Below are 25703 nucleotides of genomic sequence, written 5' to 3'. Positions count from 1 at the left end.
AGAAATATTTTACGAAGACATTTAGGAGAAAATTAGAGAGTCTGAATCTGGGTTTAGAGTGTCTTTATTTCAACATCACAAATAGGTTAACTGAAGTACATGTAATAAAATAACTTGTCCAAACTCCTCGCTGCTTCCCCTGCATAGGGCTGCACCTGTATTTGATGCAGCATGCTGCTGCAGTGCAATCAGTTCTGCATCTTTGCCTGTGCCTATTTCTCTCTCTTTGCCAGAGGGCAGCATATGGGCCTTTTGAGCTGAAATGGTTCAGGCAGTTCCATTTCGGATATTACAGGGATCGTTTTTTTGATTGTGGAACCATGGCAATATACCGAAATCACATGTGCACCTTGTCTTTCTTTATAACCATCTAGGTTCAGGCCGCCTGGAGACAAATGATATGGAAAAAGGCCTTTGTGACATAGGTCCCTGCTGGCACTGTGCTGTACAAGCAGAAGGATACTTAGACAGAAGGTAAGAAAAGCCTCTTTTAATTTTTTAACTTCACTGATGTAAAGCCTAATGAGGTGATTTTAATTTATTTGGCTACCAGCAACAGTATTTAAATGAAGCACATAATTTGTTAAATACTAACAAATATGCTTCAGGTTGTAAAGTTAATGTAATTTTTTGCTTCACTGGTAGCCTTGGAGGCATTAGATTTCCCCTTGTCCAAACTTCAACTTCCTCTATAAGCAGGCCATAAAAGCAGGCCTGATTGAGCTTTTTGAGTTTGTCACATTTTGAAGTATGGCATTTTAATTACTTTCGCCTTTTGGTCCCTTCCTCCAGCCCCTTCCAAAGCTCTTGCTGCCTGCTTGTCTGTCATTTCAAATGCATGTGCCCCTGCAGTAACTCTGAGCGAGCAGTGCTCTCTGCTCAGCTCTTGTTCTGCTGAGCTCGTTGCCACTTGAATATACTGTTGCTGCTCACTGCATTTCTCACGTTACGTTCAACTCAGACAGCGAAGGCATTTCTGACAACTGGACACTGAAACCTCCTTTGATCATTTAGTCAAACAGAAGGCTATTGATTTTAGGACCCTACCACAGCTTTCATTGCGAATACTCATATACATCCAAATTTTCTCCATCCTTTGGTGGCCTTGACCCTATAATTTGGGAGATATAAAGCAGGCCTTATGGAGTCCTCTTGAAGCATCACAGAGCTCAGTGCTTGCACTCCGTCTTTTGAACATATTCCTACTTTGCTCATGGAAGAATGTGAAATGTTTGAAGACATAATGGATTCTAAGTACAATTTACTATTTAGGAGTATTTTATGAAGGTTATATGTAGTTATTTTGGGGGAGGGAGGAAAGGGAGGATTGTTTGGTTGGTTTCCAGACAGTATGATGTATCAAGCTCCAGAGAGCTATTTTAGTCATCTGACACACACAAAACTGGACTAAGAGAGGTAGTTTGAATGATGGAGGTTGTGGGGTTTTTTTTTTGTTTGTTTGGTTTTTTGAGAATTCTCCTTTGATATGAAGCCAGAGAAATATTCAGGCCTTTTATAATGACAGTAGTTTCAGAGATTTTGAGGGACATTTTTTATACATCAAAGTTTATTAATATTATAGGGAAAAATGAAATGCTTATCAGCTATAGAAATCTGGGATGGGTGTGCATCTGTGGGGACACTGAGGGTGGTTTTTAGGAAGCAAGACCAATGTTAGAAAACCCAAAGAAATGTTGATTGTAATAACTGTATTCAGTTTAAAGAAAAAAAAAAGAAAGAAAAAGAAAGATGACATGACAACATTTCAGGTAATTCTCACAAAGTTAATACAATGTTTTTTCAGGAATATTTTGCTGGGAAAAAGGGAGAGTGTTGTCTTATTCCAGTGGGAGTTAGTGGCATTATTTAACTCACAGATCTTCTGGAGAACGTGTATTTTCTGTCAAATATAAGCAAATTTAACAGCATTTAAAATATTTTCCCTGGATTCTGCTGGATGGAACGTGTCTCAAGGGCAGTTGAAGGAAGGGATGACATTGGATAAACAGATCCTAGGCAGAGTTTTGTGCATCCCCACAGAGCCCTGATGCCACTGAGCTCTCTGCTGTGCCACAAGGCCTCTCCTCCTCCTTGAGGCTCTGATTCAAAGCCATTTGAAATCAGTGGGGCTTTCTGTAGACTTCAAAGAGTTTTGGATCAAGCACTGGAGGTGAAGGAAGTGCAGGTCAGGAAGTACTGATCTGAGCTTCATTTCCTTTTACTCTCTTTTCCACGTTTTTGCCTTCATTTCAGAGGGGAACGTGCTGTACTCTGTTCTCAAGCAGTCTTGGGCCATGAGCCACCCGTGCTTGGTGCTCAGTCCTTGAGCTGTCCGAAAAAGAAGATGTGCAGTTTCTCTTCTGTACTCCTGCTTGGCTCTCCTGAAGTGTGGCTCCTTCCCACCAGATCTTCTCTTCCTTTCTCTGTATATAGTGCAGTGGAAGAGAGTATTTGGTATCTTAATAATATTAGCTTTATGTTAATCTTCTTTTCAGCTGTGAGATGGACATCAGATACTTATATGATCTCTCTACCCACACACAATGTGTGTATGTATATGTGTGTAAGTTAATACTATAGAATCACTGTTATAACTTTTTTCAGAATTTTGTCTTATTTCTTTTGGGGGAATAAAGACAACTCTGAGTGGGTATTAATGTCAGAAGGGCAGAAATAGATGATGTCTCCATCCTTCTGCAGGGATTACTGCTATTGCTTAGCTCCTTGTGCATCCAATGGAAGGACAAAGACTGCCTGGAATCACATTGCTGAAAACTGAATCAATGTCTGGGGCAAAATAATTCACTTAAAATTCTTCACTGTGCATGTAAAGGGATGTTTTTCCAGACAGAGCCAAGACCATTTGAAAACCAGGGAAAAAAGCCCTATCCTCCTCCCTCCCTACTGCTGTGCTTCTCTGTACCCAGCTTCATGCCCTTTCCCTTCACTTCCCTTGACTTTCCGGTAACTTGAGCATGGAGGACCTTAAACAGTGTTTGCAAAGGGTCAGGGCAGGCTGGAGGGGAGAGATGCTGGAGTAGCTATGGTTTAGGGGCTGGGTACTCAGATAAGGGGAGCTTCAAGCATAGCCAACCTCTTCCAAAGGGCAGTGTAGCAGGGTTGCTTTTCCGTTGTTGAAGCGGGCAGTAACTCTGTTTTGGAAACAGTGTCTCACTCTCTTTTGGCAAAATCTGTTTCTTGCTGGCTTTCAATACTTATATTTGTGATGACCTTCCTGTAGTCTGGAAATTCCACTTCAGGTAGAGGTTTGCAGAACAAAATTCTTGTAACTCTGTTCTCTCCTCTGATAGAGTGAAGGAAATGTGTCTTTTAGTATGGGTTTTATGTCTTTTGGAGAGGCAGTCTCAGACACCTCTCTTGCCTCTTCCCCTTTCCTTGACACCAAAAGGATGATTCCTGAGTGACACAGAAACATGCATTTTGCCAAGCTTATTTACAGTTAGTAAACATATATGTGAGAGAAACAATATGCTTATGTTATATGTGAGATAAGCAACTGAAAAGATAACTCTCCATCCCGTCCCTTACCCCAAAGAAAAATCCACCATATATAAAGCACTTAAAGCCTCTAGTATTGCATACAGCAGACCTAGTCCTGAAAGCTGTCATGCATGGAGTTTGAAAGAAGATAACTTAGGACAATTTCATGTTAAGCATTTAAAAAAGCACTGCTTGTGGCTGATCTTCCATGCTTGTTGCCACTTTTTGTGGTGTTTCCTAATATTTGAGCCCTTGCCACTGGTCGGACAGGTGCTGGAGGTTCCTGTGGTGACCAGCACTAGCACTGAGAGCCTGTGAGAGTGCCCAGGCAGACACTGCATGTTGGGGGAGAGCTACTGAGCTCCCCAGGTAACAGCTCTGAAGGATGCCCTGTGAAAGGGTGTAGCACAGGGCTGCGAGGTCGATCCCCTTGGTTGTGGGCTGGCCTGCATCTTGGGTGAGGCTAGTGTTTAGCTGAACAGGGAAACAAGCCGAACTAGGGAAAACAAAACAAAACAAAAACAAAAACAGCCATTTTTTGGCTACTATATGTGCTGGCAGTTTACCCAACAGATAACGGATAATTTATTTGGTAACTCTAGGATATTACAGGTTTTATGGTGGCAGACTATCAAAAAAAAGTGGCATGGCATTTTCCACTCCTCCCGTTCTGTAGCTCCATGAATAGGTGAGTTTGCTCAGGAATTGCATCTGAAACTAGTGGCGGGGAAAGTTGGAAAATAGACTATCTTCCCAAGTAACTTGCTGTTCTCACACAGGTATCTCTAAGGGATATCGGATGAAGTAGGGCTGCCATACTAGCCTTGTACCAAAGGAGTGTTACATTGAGGATAGATGTGCCAAGAACATAGCCGTTTTGTGCATCAGGTTCTTTGTGCTATACCTATATTCATCCTGGTTTCTCCTTCACATTTCTGGAGAGGGAGACTCTGGAGACACCAGCAAGAACAATGTTTTTACAACAGAGCCATCTTTACACAAAAACTCTCTGAAACTGCTCATTAGGAAAGAGGACGGTAGACAAAAATCACAAATGAAGACTCAGATACATTTATTTTTTGTTTGGTGTGAGCAGAGCAAAAATAATATTTTCAAATGTGATGTATTGAAATCTCATGGGCGAAACAACAGAAAGAGTCATTGATTAATCATGCAACAACAGAGAACAAAGCAAGTATACAGAATCCCTAGGTATATATGAATTTCATAAACAGGATTATATTCTTCTGTGGAACTCTAATTCAAAGTTTTTGAAGCATTCATATTAGAAGACACTGGCCTGGAGTAATAACGTGATTGATAAGATGAAAGAAAACTTTGAAAGACCTGGTATTCTCTCTGTTCCAGAAGAGAAGTTGTACCAGTGTTCTCAGTAAGATTACAAACCAGAAGCAGGTGCAAAAAGTATATGGGGCTGATTCAGTCTTATGTACTTATACTTGCATGGGGCATGTTCAGATGAGGAACTCCATTGTCAGAGCATTTTACTCCCATCCTGTGAATCTGTGCGTTAAATTAAAACGTGAGGAAAGCTCATAAAGCAATGGGCCATGAGGACAAGCAAATGGGTCCTCCGTCCCTGCATATATAAATGTTTCTACTAAAGGGCGAGGTTCTGCCATGCTTTCTTGGCAATTTCAGTACACCCGCTTCTGTCATCACACACAGAAAAGAGCAGAGGTAGATGTATCACTGTGATTCCCTGAAGGGCTCAGAGTCAGATCCTTCAGAAGAAGAAAATCTCTGTAGAATTACGGAAAATGATTCCTAATCCCCATTAGGTAGTGACCGAATTAGGTATTGAAGCCAGAAACACACATGTCCTGTACATTCCACCTCCCCTTTCTAATGTGGTTTAATGTAGCTGCTGATGGCTTCATTTTCATATGCATAACCAACACTCTTTGAGTATCAGCTAACACCTGATAGATATCTCTTGTCCTTTCATCTCATTTGGATTAAAATATTTAATTGGGATTAAAATATTTAAAGAATGACCTCATTATTAGTTTGGAGGCGGAATTTTACTTTTGGACTGTACGTATCACTACGTATATATTTAATTGGATTACCTTTTGTCGCATCCTTTTAAATTACCTGCCAATAGGTAATTTAGGACATGGATATGATAAAATGATGAAAGAAAAGTGTAGCACACTGAATTTAAACAGAGACTTTTGCAGAGAAGTGCATAATTTGCCTTGTAGAGCTGTATGTCATTTAGAAAATACAGTGGTATATTTTTTCATGTAAATTTTCAGAGTTGGACCCTTAATGGCAAGAGGAACAGCAAAGTAAGAGACTTTAATAAAAATAAGGGCTCTACTTTTTTCCCTGGCCAATGCAGTCCATTATCCTTAAAGCTCATTTGCTTATTCTGGCCTTCCCTATTCCCCCGTATGTTAGTATCACTGCTGGAACAAGATCCAGAACACTACGGAAATTAATTGACCAAACCTCTAACTTATTTATTTATTTTAAGAACCATCACATAAAAATGTTTTTACCTCTGTCAGCTCTCTTCACAAACAATATAATCCTATTTACTTTCATTCTCTTATCTGATTTGGGCTGTCAGGTATGTTAAGCCTCTCAGTAAATCAACTTTAATATTTAATACTTTACCTTAATATCTGCAAGCAGAAGGTCTTGCTTTTATTTTACTGTCAATATATCTGGCTTACATTGGCCTCTTAACAGATTCACAGCATATCTTAACAAGCATGTTGAACAGAAAATAATAATAAAGCAAATCCAGTTTTCGTTGATGGAAATTTCCAGCTGTTTTCAATGAAAATGATCAATTAGAATGAAGGGTTGTGAAAGATTTGAAACAAAAGGATTACATAATTATCTATATGCATGTGAAATTGTACCATCAGGTTTGCAGATGAGGCAAACACAACTGCTATTTTCTGCTCATACGGAATTATGTGGGTATTGCAATTTACTGTCTATTATTTTAGCAGGGCCTGAGTTAGAGCCATCTGCAGTTCTGCTACATAAGTATGAGAGAGATTGCAAGAGCTCTATTTTCACATCTCTGATACAATAATGGAATTTGATGATAGAAAAAGCACAAAAATAAATTATTTTGCAAGAACAGAGAAGATTGTTTGGGGAATTTGGATAACACTTGAATAACCAATTTTAAATTCTGAACCTTCAGTGACAGATAAAACTGCACAGAACTTGAGAAACCCCCTCCAAGCTGAGGCTTTTGTTCAAAAGGTCTGAGAAAAAAATAAAAAACAAACACAAACTGTGAATCGGTATCTGCACTAGGAGAGGAAATGGAAGGGCTAGTTATCTCAGCTGAAAGATATTACGGAGCAGCATTGATTGGTTCCGTAAGGAATCCCTGCCATTTTTTAACTTGCATGGTGCATATGAATGGGTAAAGAAGCATGAATGAAGTTAGGCTTTATGTTTGTGTGTGTGTGTGCACTTTTAAGTGCAGTTTTACCATTCAATTAAGTCTTAAGATCTGATTTTAATTTCCAGAGGTCTTGGCCTTTTATATTTGGGAAAGGTAATACATTTCTGAGCATAAGAATGAGATGGTTCTCTAATGCAAATAGCATTTTTTTTTTTTTTAAGAAGAAAGGGAGGAATTTTCTTTATTCGTAAGACTTAAGGAAGAACCTCCTCCTCCCCCAAACAGAGGTGTTAGCCACTGTCGAGTGTCCTAGTACTGGAGCCACTGCCTTATCCCTCCCCTGGACAGGGTGAGGATTATATCCTGCAGACAATGTCTTGTTTTGGGAGGCTGTATCCAATCCTGTATCTCCTTACCGATGTAACTTATTTATAGGTGAATAACTTCATCTTTCTTGAGGCTAGATAAGGGAGGCATTATACCAATTTAAATCTATCATAATTTTAATTGTGTAGCTAAAGCCTAGCAATTATTCAGTGTGCATACAACCACCAGACTCGCACTCTGAGAGAGGAAGCATGGAGATGGCACGGTTAAGGCAGCTGCAAGCCTCTTCTGTATCTTCCTGGGTCTTCGGCAACCGGTAGAAACATGCGTGGTCCATGAGGCCTCCTTAAGTTATGGCAGCGCAGCTGAGGGACCAGCAGGCTCCCTCCTGAGGCCCTTGGAAGGAAACCACAGTGTCCTGGGGTGGAGAGGGCTGGTGAGAGGTAGCTACTTCTGGCTGGACCAAGGCTTTCCTGAAGTTCTGATACTGTTAAGTGGTGGAAAAGTGTCTTTATGAAACAATGACTCCACTCAGGATTTAAGTCTAGAAGTATCTTTTTTACATAGATGCTTTGCTCCACCTGCCTAGGATAAATGACAGACAGGCTATTTATTATATAGCCAGTTCTCACAGCAACGGGCAGTATAGCTACAGCATGATGATAGCATTTCTCAAGATCATGTTGAGGGGTAGAATGAAAAGCAAAGTAAGAAACCTGCGTAATCAGAGATATTAATAGAAGCTAGCAGAATTCTCCGGTATGCTTCCTTCTGTGTAGGATGTGATAAAACTGATTTTAAGACAGCAAGAAATTCTCCTATAATAAACATCCACATTTTTGCTTCCTCCTGTTTTTTAGCTCTGCTATTCTGGATGATTTCCAACAACATATCTGCCAAAATTTATTCCAGAATATAGAGGGTTTATTGTCATGACATACACTTATTTTAACTGGGAACAATTCAGGAGAGAAGATGTCCTTGTGCGTTCCTGTGTGGTTCTTCTGTGAGCTGTTTGTCTTTTAGTTCAGATGCTAGCAGTGTACAGATCTGGAGATAAGTGTTTTAAATAGAGCATTTGATAGGTCTGAACCAAAGAGATTCATAAATATTCAAGCAAACACTGGTTCCCTTGAAGCCTGTGGCTAAATCTGCCAAACCCTATAGCTTCAACAAAACTCTACGACTGGGTTCAAAATGAGTAAGATCCTCCCTGTTGTGATTTTAAGTCTTCAGATCATCTATTGCCATTTGGTAAAATCTGCTAATTCTTTGAAGGACTGTTTTAATAACAAAAATATAATGACCAGTGAAGAAGATGTAATTGAATTGGGGCTATGCAGCTTTGGCCAAAGGAAAAAAAAAAAGAAAAAAAGTATGTGTTTGAGAGGGAAAGATAAAGAAGGAGACAGGAAGAGAGAGGGAGGAGCCAGGAGGGGCACCTCCATTTCTAAGGTGGATAAAAGAAGAAATGACATCCTTAGGCTGGAGTAAAGATGATTTACATTAGCTGGTAGGAAGAACTTTCAAACTGCAAATTTGTAAACCTCTAAAATCCACAACTGTTTCATCCCTATTCCAGAGAGAGGGCAACAGGGAGAAATGTTTGCCAAGAACCATCTCTGTGCTTGCATGATCTGCTTGTCTGTTGTCCTCCTGTGGGGTTTTCCTTGGAAGGAAGTGACATGAATCATCAAGTGACTATTCACTTAGAATGAAGGGGCTCACCTAGTCTCTAACTCATCAGCAATCCATATTTATATCCTTGCTGTTATTTAGTTTACTCAGTGGAAGAGTGAAACCATTTTCTGTTGCTCTGTAACTATAGATGAGAAACAGTTCTGTTGACAAATAAGGTAAGCAGCAGCAGAAATTCAACTCAGAGCACATTGCCACATATAACTGCTAAATCAGACTTTTGTAATAAAATATGACTGAACTGATGCTGCTTCTTGCTGTTTTTCTGGCAATGTGCAAAAATAGAAGTAAAAAAAAAGAGATGAGAAACAAAATAGAGTAATCTGGAGAGCTGTTTCCAGTATTTGAGCTAAAATTCTCTGTAAGTACAGAATATCAGTGCTGTGTCTGCAGATTTCTTAACTTTTAGTAATATATTATCTCTAGATGTGCCAGTCAACACTAGAACCCCTTGTAGGAGTTAGTATGTAAACAGACTCTGATCTTGCAAAGAGCTGCATGCACTTAACTTCACTCACGTGCAAACACCACCAGACAAACTGCAGGAGGTAAATCTCAGGCTAGATCTGAACAGCACTTGTAATAGAGCACAGTATTTATCACTAGGAATAGTCAAATGGGGAGAAGATGTTGGGTCTCAATTCCAAGATGTCTAAAGACTCTCAGATGTGAAAGTGTTCACCAAGCTGAGCAAAAACTAGAATACAGTCTCTATTCCAAAAAACCTAGCAAATCAGCAAGACTTAGGGTTTCTACCATGAGTATTTTATTCTTAATATGCTGATGCATAGGACTCTCTAGATTAGCCTAACTTAGATATTGTTTTAAAAAATCATTTAAAAAAAATTGGGGGGGTTCATCTTCAAATGCGATGTTTTTTTTTCAACAAAATGTTCAACACATGCCTGAGGATTTTAGCTGCTCTTCAGAAAATGCTTGGCTGGGCCATTAGAGACAAAGCAAAACTGTTTACCGTGTCTTGAAAAGGGAATTTTGGAGCAAGTCTGTACGTTTAGAATGCTGAACAATTAGCGGAAAGGAAACATGATACAGAGAGTTCTGTGTCTGAAAATTACGATGCGCTCTTTGGGAGGGGGAGCTCTCTCCTAGCTCTCACTGTTTGTAATCTCTAGGTCCTTCCTGGCAGCACATCTATCTGCTGAGGCTCCCAGATGACCCAGACCAGTGCATTCTGCGTGCTCCTCTAGTGCTGCCATCACAGGTAACATGTCATCGTGTCTGGAAATCGTGTCTGTCTAGGTGTAAACCGCGGACTTAACCACTTTAAGAAAATGGGACAGCTCTATTTTCAGGCTTTCTGTTGAAAGAGGTTGAATAATAATCATTAAGATGATGTCTGTTTTTTCCCCCTTTTTCTGTTTTAACCTCTCCCTTTTAAAGTTATGCTGCAGAAATGGTTTTCAATTGAACTTGCTTCCTGTATTTAAGTGGTATTATGTTTGCTAATTTAAACCATACACAGGAATTTCTATGAGAAATATTTTCACATGTGCATGTGATAACTTTGTCCAAGTACTAATTGAGTTCATAAAACTAGTGATGTCTGACAGCCATTGTTGTTAAATATTCAGTGCTGACATTGATGGTTTGCAGTCATGTTACCTACCTGCATTGGAGTTTCTCTTCCATACAATATCAAAAACCTAAACTCTTGAAGGTTTAAGGCTTGTCCCAGCATGGAGACAGCAATGAGGTGGGGATGTTCAAATTTATGGCTGTAGACTGACTAGAGTATGTACATTTTGAAAACAGCCTCTGAAATAACCCATGAAAAATATCGACCAAGAAAGGCCTAATCTAGCAAAATAATCCCTTCATGCAGTCATACCACAAGTATTGCTTTTATGTCTATCTGTTGCAGTATTTGGGTTGTGCACTGTTGACTTTTACATTGCTCATCATTTTCAGCCCTTGGTAGGGTGAAATCTCTCCGAGACTGGAAGGCTAATTGTGAATTACTGAATTGTTCAAATAAGGAGAACAAATACGATGGGAAATGAGCACAAGACAACACTAAATATTCTCAGTTACGTCATTTTGGACAATAGTAATGTGGTTAAAATGATCTATGATGATAGAATGCCACTGTCATCTGTGAGGTACGCTAATAGTCAGTTCCGCTCCAGTTAGGCTCTGAACTCCAGTGCCGTGCTGGTGCTCCCTCTTACTCTAAGGCTTTCAACACAAGATTTTCTTACACATGTGCTTGCCTGACAGAGCATAAGCTGACTAAGAGATTGGTTGAGATGGTTCTGAACTTAGCTTTAAATGCTAGGAAGCCAGAGGGCCTGAGTGCTTTTATGTAAGAGCTGATTGTCCTCTTGGTGATGAGCAAGGCTGAAACCAGATGGAAGGAAATTAGGGTAATTAGTACAACTCTACAAGCAAGCAAGTATCCATTTACCCTACAGCTCATCTTACCTTTGCACTGTGCCAGTGCAGCTCATCCAGCCTCCGTGTTGCCCCCAGCTTACCCCTCGCAGAGCACTAACAGCTCCCAATGGCCCCGCACGGTGCCCAGCTTCCCTCCAGTTGCGGTGCTGCCCCGTGCCAGGCACAGCCTGTGGCTCCCAGCCTATGGGTTTTGGCCCGCTTCTCAGGACAGTCCCCGCTGTGCTTTGTCAAGCTCTCAGTCTCAGGAGCAGTGGGACAGTGTGTGCGAATGACAAAGTACTGCCTTTCTAGTAACTGCTCATCTCTCTCACAAAAATCACACAAACCAACAGATGCGTCCCCTTCTTAACCATGCTTGCTAGTTCTGTGGTGCTTTCCCTGCACTGAGATGCAGTGTGTCAGGGCTGGAAAAGCCGATGCACTGATCCTGCCTGGCCTGCCGAACGGTGCTTTGTTGTGAGCAGTGACGGTTGGTCACCTGTGTACTTCTCCCTTTGGTTTATAGAAAATAAAAAAATATATTTATGTCATGATGTACCAGAAAAAAATAACAAGCAGACTTTGAAGACAATTCACCTTCAGATAAATAAATACATAATCTGTGAAAACTGTTTAAAGCGCTTAAGTAAAAGTAAAACATTTAAGCCACAGGAAAACAAAAACTGTGGAAAGCATTTGAAGGCAAATACTCCTGAGCATTAAAGGTGCAAATGGAAATGTTGATTTGGTATGATACAAATTTAACCATACATGTAACATTGGATCATGCCAGGCAAATAACAAATGCCATTTCTGCATAATTACTTAGGGAGCTCTATTGAAGAGTGGGCTCTGCTTAATGCAAAGGCTGCTGGGACTATTATAAAGTCACTAAGTCATTAAGTTCATTGCGTGCTTTTGATGTTTTAATCCTAATCTCTGCAAGGAGGACCACTAGTACAGGGTAGCCCAAGAAGAGTAAAGCAAAACAAAGCAGTGAGTGAAATGAGTCTATAAACCGTGTTTGATTATTTAAGAAAAGAGGATGTTTTAGAAGTTCCTTACAGAAAATAAAACCATTCATTTCCTTGAAGTCTTTTGTGTTTAGATGCTTTCAAATCTGGGAAACGATCCACTATATAAAAGAAAAAGTAGGAAAAAACCCACAGGTGTTTTGGAAAGTTTGGGAGAATTAGGAATTGAAGTCACAAAACTTGCCAAGTGCTGTTATTATTCATGGATGATAACTCTGCTACATGTAGATGATTGTGATCGAGCCCTGATAAATATCACAGTGATCCAGATGTGTAAAAGAAGAAAATGATTCGAGGAGGATGACTGACCTTTCTGTTGAGTAGGTCAGTGAGCAACTGAGTTTAGAATGGCGATTTGCTTGATTGTGTGAAATGCCAGAGGAGTAATGTCATGGGGAGAATCCAAAATGCCTTATGGTACTTTGTCCATAAGATCATGAAGCCTTTACATGTATCAATAAAGTGCATATAGAATTACTTTCCCATTTAAGATATTATTTTCTTTCTGTTACGTCTAAAGATGAATTGTGAAATGTAATCAAACGTATTTAGGTTGGTTAGATAACTCTACTTTGCTATCTAGACCAGATTCAAGCAACATTGAAAGGAAAACTCCCAGTATTTTAATGGTGTCATAGTACCAGCTTTAGCCGCACCATCTCTTTTCGGCCTTATCCCAAGGATATCTTTTCAAGGAAGGGTCATCTGCTCCCACAGACTTCAGAATGTCATCTGTAATTCTGTAACTCTCAGATGGGGAGTTTAGCAGTGTGTTTTTCTCAAGAAGTCCTTTTGCATTTTGGCCTAATGCAGAAGATTTTACTCTAGAGGCTGTGTCCAGTCAAATGACATATCTGTCATCAAACAGTATCCTCAAAACATTTGTATGAAGGTAACATGCAAAGAAGAGAGCTAAAAGGAACCAAGGGCTGGCTTTCATGTAAGCCTGCAGCTTTGTGTTTTCCTCACAGCTGTCAGGCCTAACTTATTACAAACACCCTTGCCTCTAGCTAAGCTAGGATTCACTTTGTTTCCCCACAAAGAGCCAAACTCTTCCTTCTTCATCTCAAAGCACATGTTTTCATCTATTCTAATGTCCTGTGTATTACCAGGATACACAGAACTTCCTACCAGGAAATCCTCTTTGCCACTACCAAGGGCTTTGAACACCTTGGCTAGGGGAAAGCTTTGAAGTTGTTGTTAGTTTGGTGGGTTATTAGAAGCCGTTGTCTTTCTGTGGATTTTCAGTGAGCTGGTGCAGATATGTGAGTTCCTTTGAATCCTCTAAAGAAAAAGCATCATAATCAAATGAAAGAAATTCTACTTGTAAAGCAGAACAGGTATTTCCCATGGTCCTTGCACAAACAGGTTAAAAATAAAAAGAATGTTGTTTCTTTTCTATATTGCTTTCTTCTGCTCTTTCTTGGCTGGCAGACCGAACGTCTTTTGAGAAACTGTATAGCCTAGCAGACATGCTGGTAGATTTACCCAGCTGCTTCCTTCTCCATCTTGATGGAAAAGTCCTGTATTTGTTTAAAAATCCTTCAGCTCTGTTTTCCTCCACTGAAGGAAGGGAAACAGAGCTTTATCTCAAGGAAGGACCAGCTGTGGCGTGTGCTATTGCCATGCCTCCTGAACTCTACAATGCCAAAACGCTGAGCAATAATGGGCCTTAGCAATGCATCGAATAAAGGTCAGGGCGTTCTAAAATAAAACCAGAAAAGGATCCACCATCAGTGGTATCTCAGTTAGACATTCACTTTGGGCACTTCTGAAAGCTTATTTTAAAAGTAATTGTTTTTGCAGCAGCTTCTTAAGAATAATGTATGTATATGGAAATCCAATTAGCTAAGTTAAGATGATGTTTTAAGCTTTTAAAACTCCTGTTATCCCTTGAGTCTTGATAAACCATAAAATCATGAACAAGTCACCAATTAAGCTCATCTGTTTTTTTTAATGGGTAAAAGATCAGATATATTTGAATCTCATTCAAGCCAATTATGTTCTTTCCAAACAAATGAACTGAAACAATTAATGGATCTCGACTTTGCCATAGGCTTTTAGCTATTAAATCCCCCCCCTCTCCCCCCAACACACACACTTTGGCTGTCACTTTAGAACAGGCCAAAGATGTAGTATTTCCCTGTTGCTGTTATCACATTGTCATGTGCTTCATGCCACACAGGGAAGATTACATAATTTTGTATCAATTTATATTCTCTTAATGAGAGAATTGTAAAAAATAGGAAATCTGGGGAGTCTTTTGAGGTTTCTAGTGTAATCATTACAGATGGGGATACTCAATAAATTGTATAAAATCACAAAAGGTGCCATTTTTCAGGCTGCATTTGTTTTCAAAGCTGCTGGGTCTCATTCCATGAGCAGTAAATTGACTGGATGATGGATTTTAGAAATTGTACATAAAGCAATTAATATTTATGCTGACTTTTTAATGAACCGAAGTGGTCACTATTGGCTGAACTGACATGAGACCAGAGATGTATGAAGGAGGTAATAAATTCAAAGTTTTCTTCTCTTCCCGCGAAGACTGGAACTGGTTCAGTGTGATGTGAAGTTTCAGTCGAAGCTGGCTGCAGTTTGTTTCCCATTCCTTATTCACATACATTTCAAAGTATTAGATTTTGGTTTTTTTAGTTCTTCATGCCTGACTTAAAGCTCTCAAACATACCTACAATGATACTATCTTAACTGTAGGAGAACTCAGACTCAGATGTGTGTTTTGCTTATTTTGAAAAGACTCTTCTTTGGGGACAGATTTGCAAATTAAGCCATCATAAGTATCAAGTTATTTACAAATTGTACAACTGAAAAAATGAGAAGACTGGTATGGTGTTTAATATATTATAGCTGTAATTGCACTGTTGAAATAACTCATGTTCTGTGCTAGAAACAGTACTGTAAATCTACAAGTAGGTTGTTCCTTGATGATGGAGTCTTTCAAGTTAATTGATTTGATGAACTATCAACAAATTAACTTCTCCTGTGTCTTTGTCTTTCTACATGAGCAAAGATGCATGTCCTCCTGAAATAAGAATTCCACTTAGGAAGAGTATGGCTAGAAGGCAAATTGATGGAGACAATGCATTGAACATTTGCTAAAGTTAAATTTGTGTATTCAGTTGAATCTTGCAAAAGAAATTTTAATTAGCTGTTGAATTTTGGACTGTTTCAATATGTCAGGTGGCACAGATTTAACCTTTTGGCAAACAATCCAGTACTCAATTCAGGGTAAAATTCTATCCTGGGATTTCATGCACTGAAGTGAGACTAGGTAGGAAAGAGTATGGTAATAATAAGCTAGACTTTGCAGAAAGGTATCTGCTCTCCAGCCTCAGTTTTTTACTGTACTTTACATTTGCATTTGACAGTCCAACACAAGCACTTTCTTCTGCTTCCTGCTGTCAAAGAACTGTTCATTCCTTTTGGTGAGAGCTGGAGTCACTATATTCCATGTGTTTGTCATCTCCATGGTTCACTTAGGTAATTCATTCACCCTATCCAGTCTTACTTAAGCTCAGAATGAAGCCATAATTCACAAACAGCATGGTAAACCACATCCTCGGGCAGCAGCAGCATAGAAAGCCTATTACCCAGGTGCTTTATCACATCTGCTATATTGAGTTCTGAGAAGAAAAAACAATTCCTTTGATAGATTACGTTTATCCCAATAAGGGCTTCATAAATCAGTGCTACCAAAACCAAGAGTTTTTCTGAATGTCTGTCCAGAAGAGGCTTTAGTCTGGCAGAAAAGTTAAAAAGAAAGCAAAACACACTTGATGGGACTGAGGGAAAAGACTGGTCAAGTGTAGGCAGAGGGCTCTCAGTGCAGGATTCACTCACTCACTTGTTCCTTCATCACGGCATTCCTCCAACAGGGAGAGCAGAAGGAAACCCGAGGCATGTGCAGATGTAGGAGTGAGAGACTCCGCTGGGAGAGCTGGCTGCCTCTGGGGAGAATCCTCGAATCGCTGTGAGCTGGTTAAAGGCACTTAGGAGGAGCGTGTTAAATTTTGTTTGACAATTATCAGAGTATTTTTAACTTTGGGGTTGTGATTTGGCTGAAGGTTTAGCTTTGTTGGAATTGTTTTGCCCAGGTTTATGAAGAAGTGAGTCACTGTTAATCCCTGCAGCAGGAAGGATGTATTCCTTACCCTTTCCTGCTCTAGTGCAAAATTGTCACCGAGTGCATGAATGACAATAACTTTTTAGACAAGGTTAGTGGCAGATTATCTGCCAAGATCCTGGCAAGTAAGCAACTTCCAGTAGGGTCGGTATATCAATCTTCCAGAAGGTTATGATGATATAAGACCTATGCATCAGTGAGAACAGGAACATTAGAGAGCAAGGAGGGCGTGCGGAGTTCCTGTGTGGGGGATGTCATTCATGTCTTGATTCTGAATGTCCCCTTGTCCCAAACCTGGCCCATCTTTTTGGATGTCCTCGCTGTGTTCAGAATTAAAAGGTATAACAGGACTCTGAGTGATACCCTGTTCTGTGTGTCAGCTTATGCAAATGGATACTATTTCAGCCTTCAGCAGGAGAGAAATATATATGCTGTACTGTCAGCATGTATTCTCCTCTAAACTGTGTACATGTCAGTTAAAACTGTATGAATAACCCTTTGCATTTTCCCTGCATTAATCAGTAATGGATAGATGAGCTTTTCTTGGCTTTATTTAACAGACCAAACATAAAGCTAACAAGTAACTTACAGATAAGAAAATTAGACAGTCCTGGATTGGGAGCTCAAATGTAGCACAGAGAAGCTTCTGTGCCCTGCCAGCCACAGTTCTAATCCCAGCTGGCTGCTGCTTTGAAGTGGTGATTTATTTCCTCTGTTTCTTTCTGACCTGAGGGACGCCGGTGACTTCTGACCTGCCATCCCCATCACAAATGCTGTGGTGGTGTTTTGTCCTCCCCTGGTACCTGTCCATGTAGAATGGAGTTTCACCTGACCCAGTTGTAATTACTAGTAATTACTATGACTAATAGTAATTACTATTACTAGTTGTAATATGTAATCTGTGAAGTACTAACGTGTGAATATGACCATTAAGGAACAGTGGCACAAAGTCCAGCTGGAGGCAAGTTACTATTGGTGTACCCCAGGGGCTGATAGTGGGCCCAGGCTATGCAATATCTTCATTAATGACCTGGATGAGAGGACAGAGTGCACCCTCAGCAGGTTTGCAGATGATACAAAACTGGGAGGTGTGGCTGGTACGCCAGAGGGCTGTGCTGCCTTTCAGAGGGACCTCGACAGGCTGGAGAGATGGGCTGGCAGGGATGTCAACAAAGGAACGTGCAGAGCCCCGCACCCGGGCAGGAATAACCCCATGCACCACTGCGGGCTGGGGACCGACTGGCTGGAAAGCAGCTCTGCGGGAAAGGACTTGGGGTTCTTGTGGACACCAAGCTGACCGTGAGCCAGCAAGGTGCCCTTGCGGCAAAGGCGGCCAACAGCCTCCTGGGCTGCCTCAGGACGAGCACTGCCAGGAGGTCGAGGGAGGTGATGCTTCCCCTTGACTCAGCCCTGGTGAAGCCACACCTGGAGTGCTGGGTGCAGTGCTGGGCTCCCCAGTATGAGAGAGACATGGACATACTGGCGTGGGGCCAATAAGATGATTAAGGGTTTGGGCTGAGACAGCTTGAACTGTTTAGCCTTGAAAAGAGAAGGTTCCAGGGGGATCCTATCAGTGTGTAAAAATACCTGAAAGGAGGGTCTAAAGAAGATGGAGCCAGACTCTGTAGTGGTGCCCAGTGACAGGACGAAAAGCAATGGGCACAAACTGAAGGGCAAGAAATTTCATTTAAATGTAAGAAAAAGTTCTTTTACTGTGAGGGTGGTGAAACACTTGGACAGTTGGCCCAGAGAGGCTGTGGAATCCCGGTCCTTGTAAATATTCAAAACCTGACTGGATGTGGTCCTGGGCAACCTGCTGTAGTTGATTCTGCTTTGATCAGGGGCTTAGATGAGATGATTTGCAGAGGTGGCTTCCCACCTCGGTGATTCTGTGGCCTGGATGTAACCAGAAAAATCCTCACTGAGATCACCACCCAACTGAATGGTGCTTTTATAATACAAATAACTCCACAGCAGATATCTGAGAGATCTGTTTTTCTGGAACAACCCAGTTGCTTCTTCCCCCAAAGTTTCCCTGTTGAAATTCCTAGTTATCACAGGGGACATACAGTGATAGGAGTGGCTGTTTCATCTGTGAGTAATCCTCTTGCTCTCATAATTGTGCTGCTAGCCAGGATAGCTCCCTCCTTGTTCCCTGAAGTGTGTTGCTTCACGTTGCCTGATAACCATGTGCAAGTTATTCATAATTAATGGGATGTTCGTTTTTGAGGAACTTAAAGATGTTGCTTTTCCCTGACCTGTCAGGTTTCCCCCAGAGATGGTAGATATCTAAAATTTTTCATCTTTCCTAAAAATATATTATATAAATTGTCTCTTTTGGAAAGAAGTAATAATGCACCTTCACCCAATTCTGATCTTTGGGCATTAACCAAAATCACTGTGGATGACCAATGGACTTTTAATGGACTATTAATTAGCATCTCTTGCCTGCTGCAAAGTTGAACAATTAACCCCATCATTATTACAGATCCCCCCCACAATTCTTTAATATTGTTCGTTGACATTTAGCCAGAAGTCTTTTTTTAAAATGAAATGATATTCAAGGCTGCATTGAGGGTTTCCTTCTCCTTCTGCCTTGCCCTAGCATTTGCTGCCTCGCTGCTCCTTGGGTATCTTTCTGTACATCCTGTGTTAATATGGTCAGACCAACACAACTGTTCCTCCTTTCCTCCAGGATGCCTGTCTATTAGATGATCTGGGGAACTTGTTGGTGAATAGATTACAATTTGGTTTGATACCAAGGTCTCTTTTGGTTATCTTTGTCAGATTGTAAATCGCATTTTTGTACATAAAGTTGCAGATGAGAACTTTTTTTGGATTTTCAGAAGCAGGACTCTGAATCCTGAGGTGCAAAATGTATTAGAGGTCCCTGTCCAAAATCGCTTGCCTGGGGGTGCCTGGGAGATGTGTGGGAGTGCTCCAGTCTCTAGGTGGTTATTTCTTTTCCTTGAATTACCCTTCTGTTTCCAAGTTCAATTTTTGACAAAGTAGCTGTATAAAATACTGTTGGCACAAACTGAAATCTGCGTGGTCATCTGGCTTTCTACTTCCAGTAAAGGCAGCAGATCATTAGCAGCAAGTGTGTCTTTAAAAAAATTGACTTTATAATATTATGAAAATGACTATGGTGGAAGGATCACATAGACGTTATTCATGTGTCAAAATTACTCAGATCATAACTTCAAATATGAAAGCATCTCTGGTATGACAAGTTATTGAGATTTCCCCTTTTCAGAATCAGCTTTTGTTTTTTTCAGTGTAGCATTTTTCACTAACAGAAGAATCCTGTAGTACGACAGGGGTCAGGACCTGTGCCCTCTCATTTCTTAGCCTCTGGTCTGGATCAGGGGATGTGGGGGTCTTTTAACCAGCTCCAATAATGTTTTCTGCTGCGCAGGCATTTGTCTGTATTTATATTGAATTCAGAGCATGTTTTTTCCATTGTGGGTCTGCACAAGCTGCTTCCCTGAGAGCTAATGCTAAGCAGAAACACTAGGAAGAGGCCCTAGAAGCTGGCCTCATGTCCCAACCCTAAATATCACATGGGGAGGAAAGAAACAACTATACGGTTTTCATGCCCAAGGCTGCACTGTGCTGGGCCATGAGGACTTCCCAGCTCCCGTGCTCTTGGGCATTTGGGGCCCGTGCTCCAGGTGTGTTGCAGACATGCCAACAGTCAGCCTGCTCACTGCAGGCCGGCCACGGAGTAGCTGCTGCGTGGCGACGTGTGCTGAGCTCCTTCTGTGGCCCCGAGCGAGGTGGGAATCCACCATCCCAGTCTGCTTCCTCCTCCGTGTAAGCTAATGGCAAATGACCCCGAAGCAAGTACCCCCGCGGGGCCCACGCACAGGTCTCATTTATGGCCCTCACATGCAGTTAGATTCATTGCAGCTTTGTGCTCTTCACCAGTTGGAAAGGAAGCCAGCAAAACAAAATCTCTTACTTTATTACACACAAATATCCACTTCTGAAATAAGATTTTTTTTGGTAGTAGTTTATAATAATGTGTCAAAAGCATTTCTATTCCCTCCACATTATGTTGAAATTGCTGATAATTCATGTATGTAGTTGCTCTCACCATACCCAAAATATTTAATACATTGAAGAAGAGTCCAGGAGGACTTTGGAATTATTTTGTGTGTTTTGTTTTAAAGTTACCACTGATAAATATTTCTGTTTATGTTTTCAGAAAGTTGTCCTCTGGACTGTCACTATGTTCCCACTCTTCTAGATAATTGCTTGCCTTAAGATATTGTTTTTGGAGCAGGGGAGAAATTTCAAATATCTTATTTTTATAGACTTGCAAAATTAACTCTTAGATTTCCACTGAGACTTGCCCATTCCAAATGCTGGACTGTGAAATAATGCTACAAATTATATCTGACCTTCTCCCACTCTCTGAACTGCAATTACTGTTGTCTGCCTGTAGAAAGAGAACTAGCTCTGTTGGAGCAAAATGCAGAACTGCATTGCTAGTGTTTCCATAATATTCATGTTGTATGCTGGTGGCATGCTAGAATAAATTGATCTCTTTCTGCACAGATTTACTTCTTAATGAAAAAAGTTTAATTAAGAAGATCAGCATGAATTTAAAGTCATTTAAAAACCTTTAAAGTATTGTTGTAGATTTATTAAGGCTAAAAAGCTTGTTATGTTTTTAGCCTGCTAACATGAATAGTGAGGTATGAGCCTATATTATGTTCGGTTATAGTGTTCTTTGCTGACATCAAAAGCGTGTATTAGGTATGAAAGGTGATGCTCTGAAAGCGCAGCTAGTTTTATTTTGTTGCAGCTGGCCTCTATCTTTGTCTTTATTTTTTTATTTTTTTTATTTTTATTTTTTTACGGTTTTATTGCCTGCAAGTTTTAGCTGACCTGGGAAGGGAGGATGAGGGGTTGAGGAGGTCATCATTTCTGTGAAGCCCAGTGGAAATGGATTCACTTTGGATGCAAAAGCAGAGAGTCCTATGCCACTCTGGTTCATACTGGTTCTCCTCCATATACAGTTGCAATGTAATTTTAGTCTTAATTGTTTGTATTGTTTCGAGCGACTGTCTCCCAGATTTTTCCCTCTTAAACGGGACACTACCACATTATCAGTTTGGGTTTTCCTTTGTTATGTTTAATACTTTTGAGATGTGACACATCAAATAGAGAACTAATATTTATAAAGTAGACATTAGGAAAAAATCTGATTGTGACAGATAGCCTGGGGAAATAGTAGTCTCCAGAAATGGAGGGTTTTGGGAACAGGTTAGACAGGCATCTGTCAGGGGGCATTTACATGCCATCGCACTCAGGCTGGGTGGTGTCAGAGATCAGATGAGCCAGTGCTCCCTCCCAGCCCTTCCTTGCTGTCATTCTACACCTTGCATTTAAATTACTAGTGAGCTTCAGGCTTCATTGAAAAGTTGATCTTTCTGGCACTGAAGACTTGTATATTTTTCTAACATCTGGACTTTTACTTCACTCCAGAGTTTTAAAATATTACTCATGTTTTTAATATGTGTTGATAATTAAGCAAAAAACTAACCAGATTCATAACTGCTGTAAATTTGCTTTGTTCCATTGAAGTCTAGGCAGTAATACCAATTCTGCTCTATCTAAAGATGTGGACCAATGTCATGTGCACCAAAACATCTATTAAAGACAATAAAAACAGCAACAGGCTTTTCAAGTGAATAGGTAATGGAGGTGGGCATTTCTGGAGGCTGAAAATGCTATAGATGCAAAACCATTTGCCTATGATTTTTAATATGCTATCAGATGGAGTGTTCATAGATATTTGAACTTTTTGAAGTGACAAATTATAACATCCCTTGAAATGAAATGTGATGTTTAAGAAAGTTACTGAGTGTTAATGGATTTCTTCATTTGTTTTTTATATACTGGGTGTCATTCTAAAGCAATTCAGGAAAACAACAGAGGAAGCTACAAACATTTTGAGAATATTAAGATGAAGTTCCAGAAGAACTAATGAGTATGTAATTGGAAACACAAATTTGCATACAAATTTGAACATGATATTTCAAAGCTTGCAAACATCAAAGTGTATTAAAATGACAAGCTATCCATGCCAATGTACAGTTTTTATTTTAAATGGATGAAAGAATAAAATATAAAGGTTTTACTTGTGAGATGACTAATTATATCAAATTGCTTTAGGCAAAACACAGCATCAAGCCACCATGACATGCATTTACTTTGCTTTCTTTCCTGTTATTGTATGCAATTTTTGTGTACCTTGGGGGTTAGAGAAGTGAAACCTGTGTCAGGTATATCAAGATAATACAGAGTTGCAGCTTCCCATCTAGCAAATAATAGACATCTCTTACTCCTCCTTTGGACTGTAGGCAAATCTGCACGTGTATAAATCATCTTCATTTCATTCATGGGGCGCAGTAGAACCTAGCTGGTCCCTGCTTTGCTAACCTGAAAGCCCTGAAGCTGCCCTGGCTGTGCAAGTCTGCAGGTCTTCTGAAGGCAGAAGTACTGTGCTGAAGGCAAGAGTAGGTGACACTGCTGCAACCGCAAGGCAGCGAGGGCTGCACCTCGCTGCAGCACCAGTCGGCTTTGCTCCGACCAAGGTTAACCCTCTGAACTCTGGGTATCTTGTCTTTGCCAAACGCAGGCAGAGAAATGGGGCGCCAGACCGGGCTGAGGACAAGTATCGTGGTGTTCTTGCACTGTCACACCGAGCTGCTGCTCCTGCAGTCAGCTGTGCTAGCTTACCGGCTCATGTCTGCACTAGCTTAAGGTTTTCTGCACCATTTTCCATTACAGCATGCCACTGGTTTGGTAGGTGCTGCTTTGCATCAAGACTCTGTGAAATCCTTCATTATGAGAGCCTTCTCCTACCACCTTCTTCTGGGAGATAGAAAAGCTATTACATCTGGCTAAGTAAAACAATATGAAAAGTTTATGAAATGGGTGGGAGGTAGTATCTAGTTTTTAACTGTCACTTATGTGTGCATAGTAGTTGCCTGTGTAGTTGGCAAGAGGTTAAAAAAAAGATTGGCTTTCACAGAAAAATAAAGAATAAGTAGGGATGGGCTTTTAAAGGCGCTGAAGAGTATCAGAGACATTTTTCACATCTATGGAGCACACCGGGTCCCTGTAAGCACTCTTATTAATGAGTGAATTTTCTGCAGTCTTTAAATGCAATTGCACCTGAGAGTGCAGCAAGTTTAGTGGTGTAATGCGTTGCAGCAATTTGACGGAACGGTAAGAAAAGCATGGATCGGGGCTCCTCTCTCGACTTGAATTCCAAACAGAAATATATCAGAGAAATTCAATACTAATACAGCAGGATTTTTATGTATTGACTTTACTTACTGACCTTTGGCGTGAAAAGGCTTTGTGAGAGAGGCTGTACATAGCTGAGGTGGCACTTGGTGCTGAGAAAGAGCCTGACTGTGAAGGCTACACAAGGCCAACTCTTTTCTCCACCTATCCAGCAGGAGGCAAAAGGACAGAGGTGAAGCTGATAGCATAAATGCCCGCCGCAAAAAAGGTTTCAGCAAAATGTACCAGGTGGATGTAAGATAAAGTGAGCACCAACTCAAATTATATGAGTTAATAAGACTTTTGCCTGCATAGAAAAGATTCTGATTTTGAACTGCTTCCATTGCTACCTGTGACATATGGGGTTTAACTAAGGTAGTTAAGTGTTGTTTCACTCTAGCAATCTTGTCTAGGGCTTTTAAATTCTGAAGGACTCCAGGGAACAAAGCACTTAAGTACTGGGTTAATTTATTCAGCTAATAGATTTCACACACACGCCTAATTTAATCACAGAATTGCAGTGAATGTAGGCATGTGTTTAGAGTTGAGGCCAGACTAAGATGGTTACTGAAGTAAAGCCGTGCTGCTTATCATTGAATTAGATTAAACTGTCTGTAATAGCAGGAATTATGCAAGGTGGTGTTTGCAGGATAAGACTTAATATTCCTCAAAACTCTTCACAGAGCACTGTGTAAACTAGCAATGCTTTGTACACCTTTTATTAATGCTCATTTTTAAAACAATGACAATGAAAATCAAAATGAATATATGTTTTATTGAGTTAGAAAAAGAGTTGTCATTCAGCATAGAAAAACAGCTGCTGCTGTTCTTGGATCATGCAGGTTTTGTTTTTCTTTATCCTGTTTCTAGTCTAAACGTGGGAACTGCTGTCTTGTGATCTTTGTGGGACGTTTCCATCTAGGGCTTTGCAGCATGTAACACAGAGTAATATTTTGAGTAACTTGTAGAGAGAAGGCTAAAGCCCATGTTACTGTAAAAAAGCCATTTAGCAGGCAGACCAGGAAGCTCTTGTCAGGTTTATCTTGCAAAATTTTCTTAGCATTTGGCCCCAGTACCATGAAGTCACAGGATGGCTGTGGAGGAGTGAGAGGTTCCCTCAGGAAGCTGCACCCTCTCTGGAAGAGCGACTCCCTCACCAAAAGGTTGGTACTTGCCCCATGACTCCACAAGTCTCCGGGGTGCATAATCCGTCCCCTGCACCGGTACAGCCATCGCCGACGTCTGTGGCAGGGGGCCGGAATGAATGCTCCTCTGCCAGGAGCTGTAGCGCAAGATGGCAGAGATGGAGAAAAGTGTACGTTTAAGCTGAACATTTTCACCAAGCAGTCTGTGCCAGTGAAATACGCTGTGGAAGCTGTTTGAAAGCAATGGAAGTAGCAGTCCTGGGGAATTTTAAACAGACTAGATAAAATACTGCAAGATATATGAGAGAGGAATGCTGTCCTGTCAAGGTGACAGAGATTACCTAATGTATCTCTTTTATGTCCAGACTTTATGGTCATACTCTGTTATTTTCTGTATTTAGTATAGTACAAGCTATCACAGCCACACAAAATCATCTGCTCTTCTCTGGTGAGAGACAAGCGAAGTGCTCCTCAGAGCTGCCTCTGAACTGAGTAAAGTTGTGGTAGGGGACGTTTTTTACTAGCTGCTGCTGAAGGTTGTGACTGAAATGTTCCATAGGATCATTGTGGCCTTCTTTTGCTTGAATTGTGCATAAAAACTGGTCATTCCCAAAACTTTTAAGCAGGAAAAAAATAGAGGAAAGAAAAGAAAAAGAAAAAAATCCCCAAGCCCTCCCCCCCAAAGAAGGAAAGCAGGGTCCTTGTAACTATGTGGGATTTTAATAAGAATTTATAGCTGGCTTGTAATTTCAAAG

General features: G+C 40.6%; 1 long non-coding RNA gene across 1 annotated transcript in view; it reads left to right on the top strand.

Moving 5' to 3' along the window:
- The first annotated feature begins 380 nt into the window (after positions 1–380).
- The window catches only part of LOC135328799 (uncharacterized), a 142894-nt gene continuing 117571 nt past the window's right edge, over positions 381–25703 (top strand). Inside the window, exons 1-2 of the long non-coding RNA XR_010389837.1 lie at positions 381–474; positions 10060–10148. This is a non-coding gene — a long non-coding RNA (uncharacterized LOC135328799). The remainder of the gene's footprint in view (positions 475–10059; positions 10149–25703) is intronic.

Source organism: Dromaius novaehollandiae, chromosome 6 (assembly GCF_036370855.1).
Source record: "Dromaius novaehollandiae isolate bDroNov1 chromosome 6, bDroNov1.hap1, whole genome shotgun sequence".
Classification (NCBI taxonomy): Eukaryota; Metazoa; Chordata; class Aves; order Casuariiformes; family Dromaiidae; genus Dromaius; species Dromaius novaehollandiae.
This window is presented reverse-complemented; position numbering and strand designations above follow the sequence as displayed.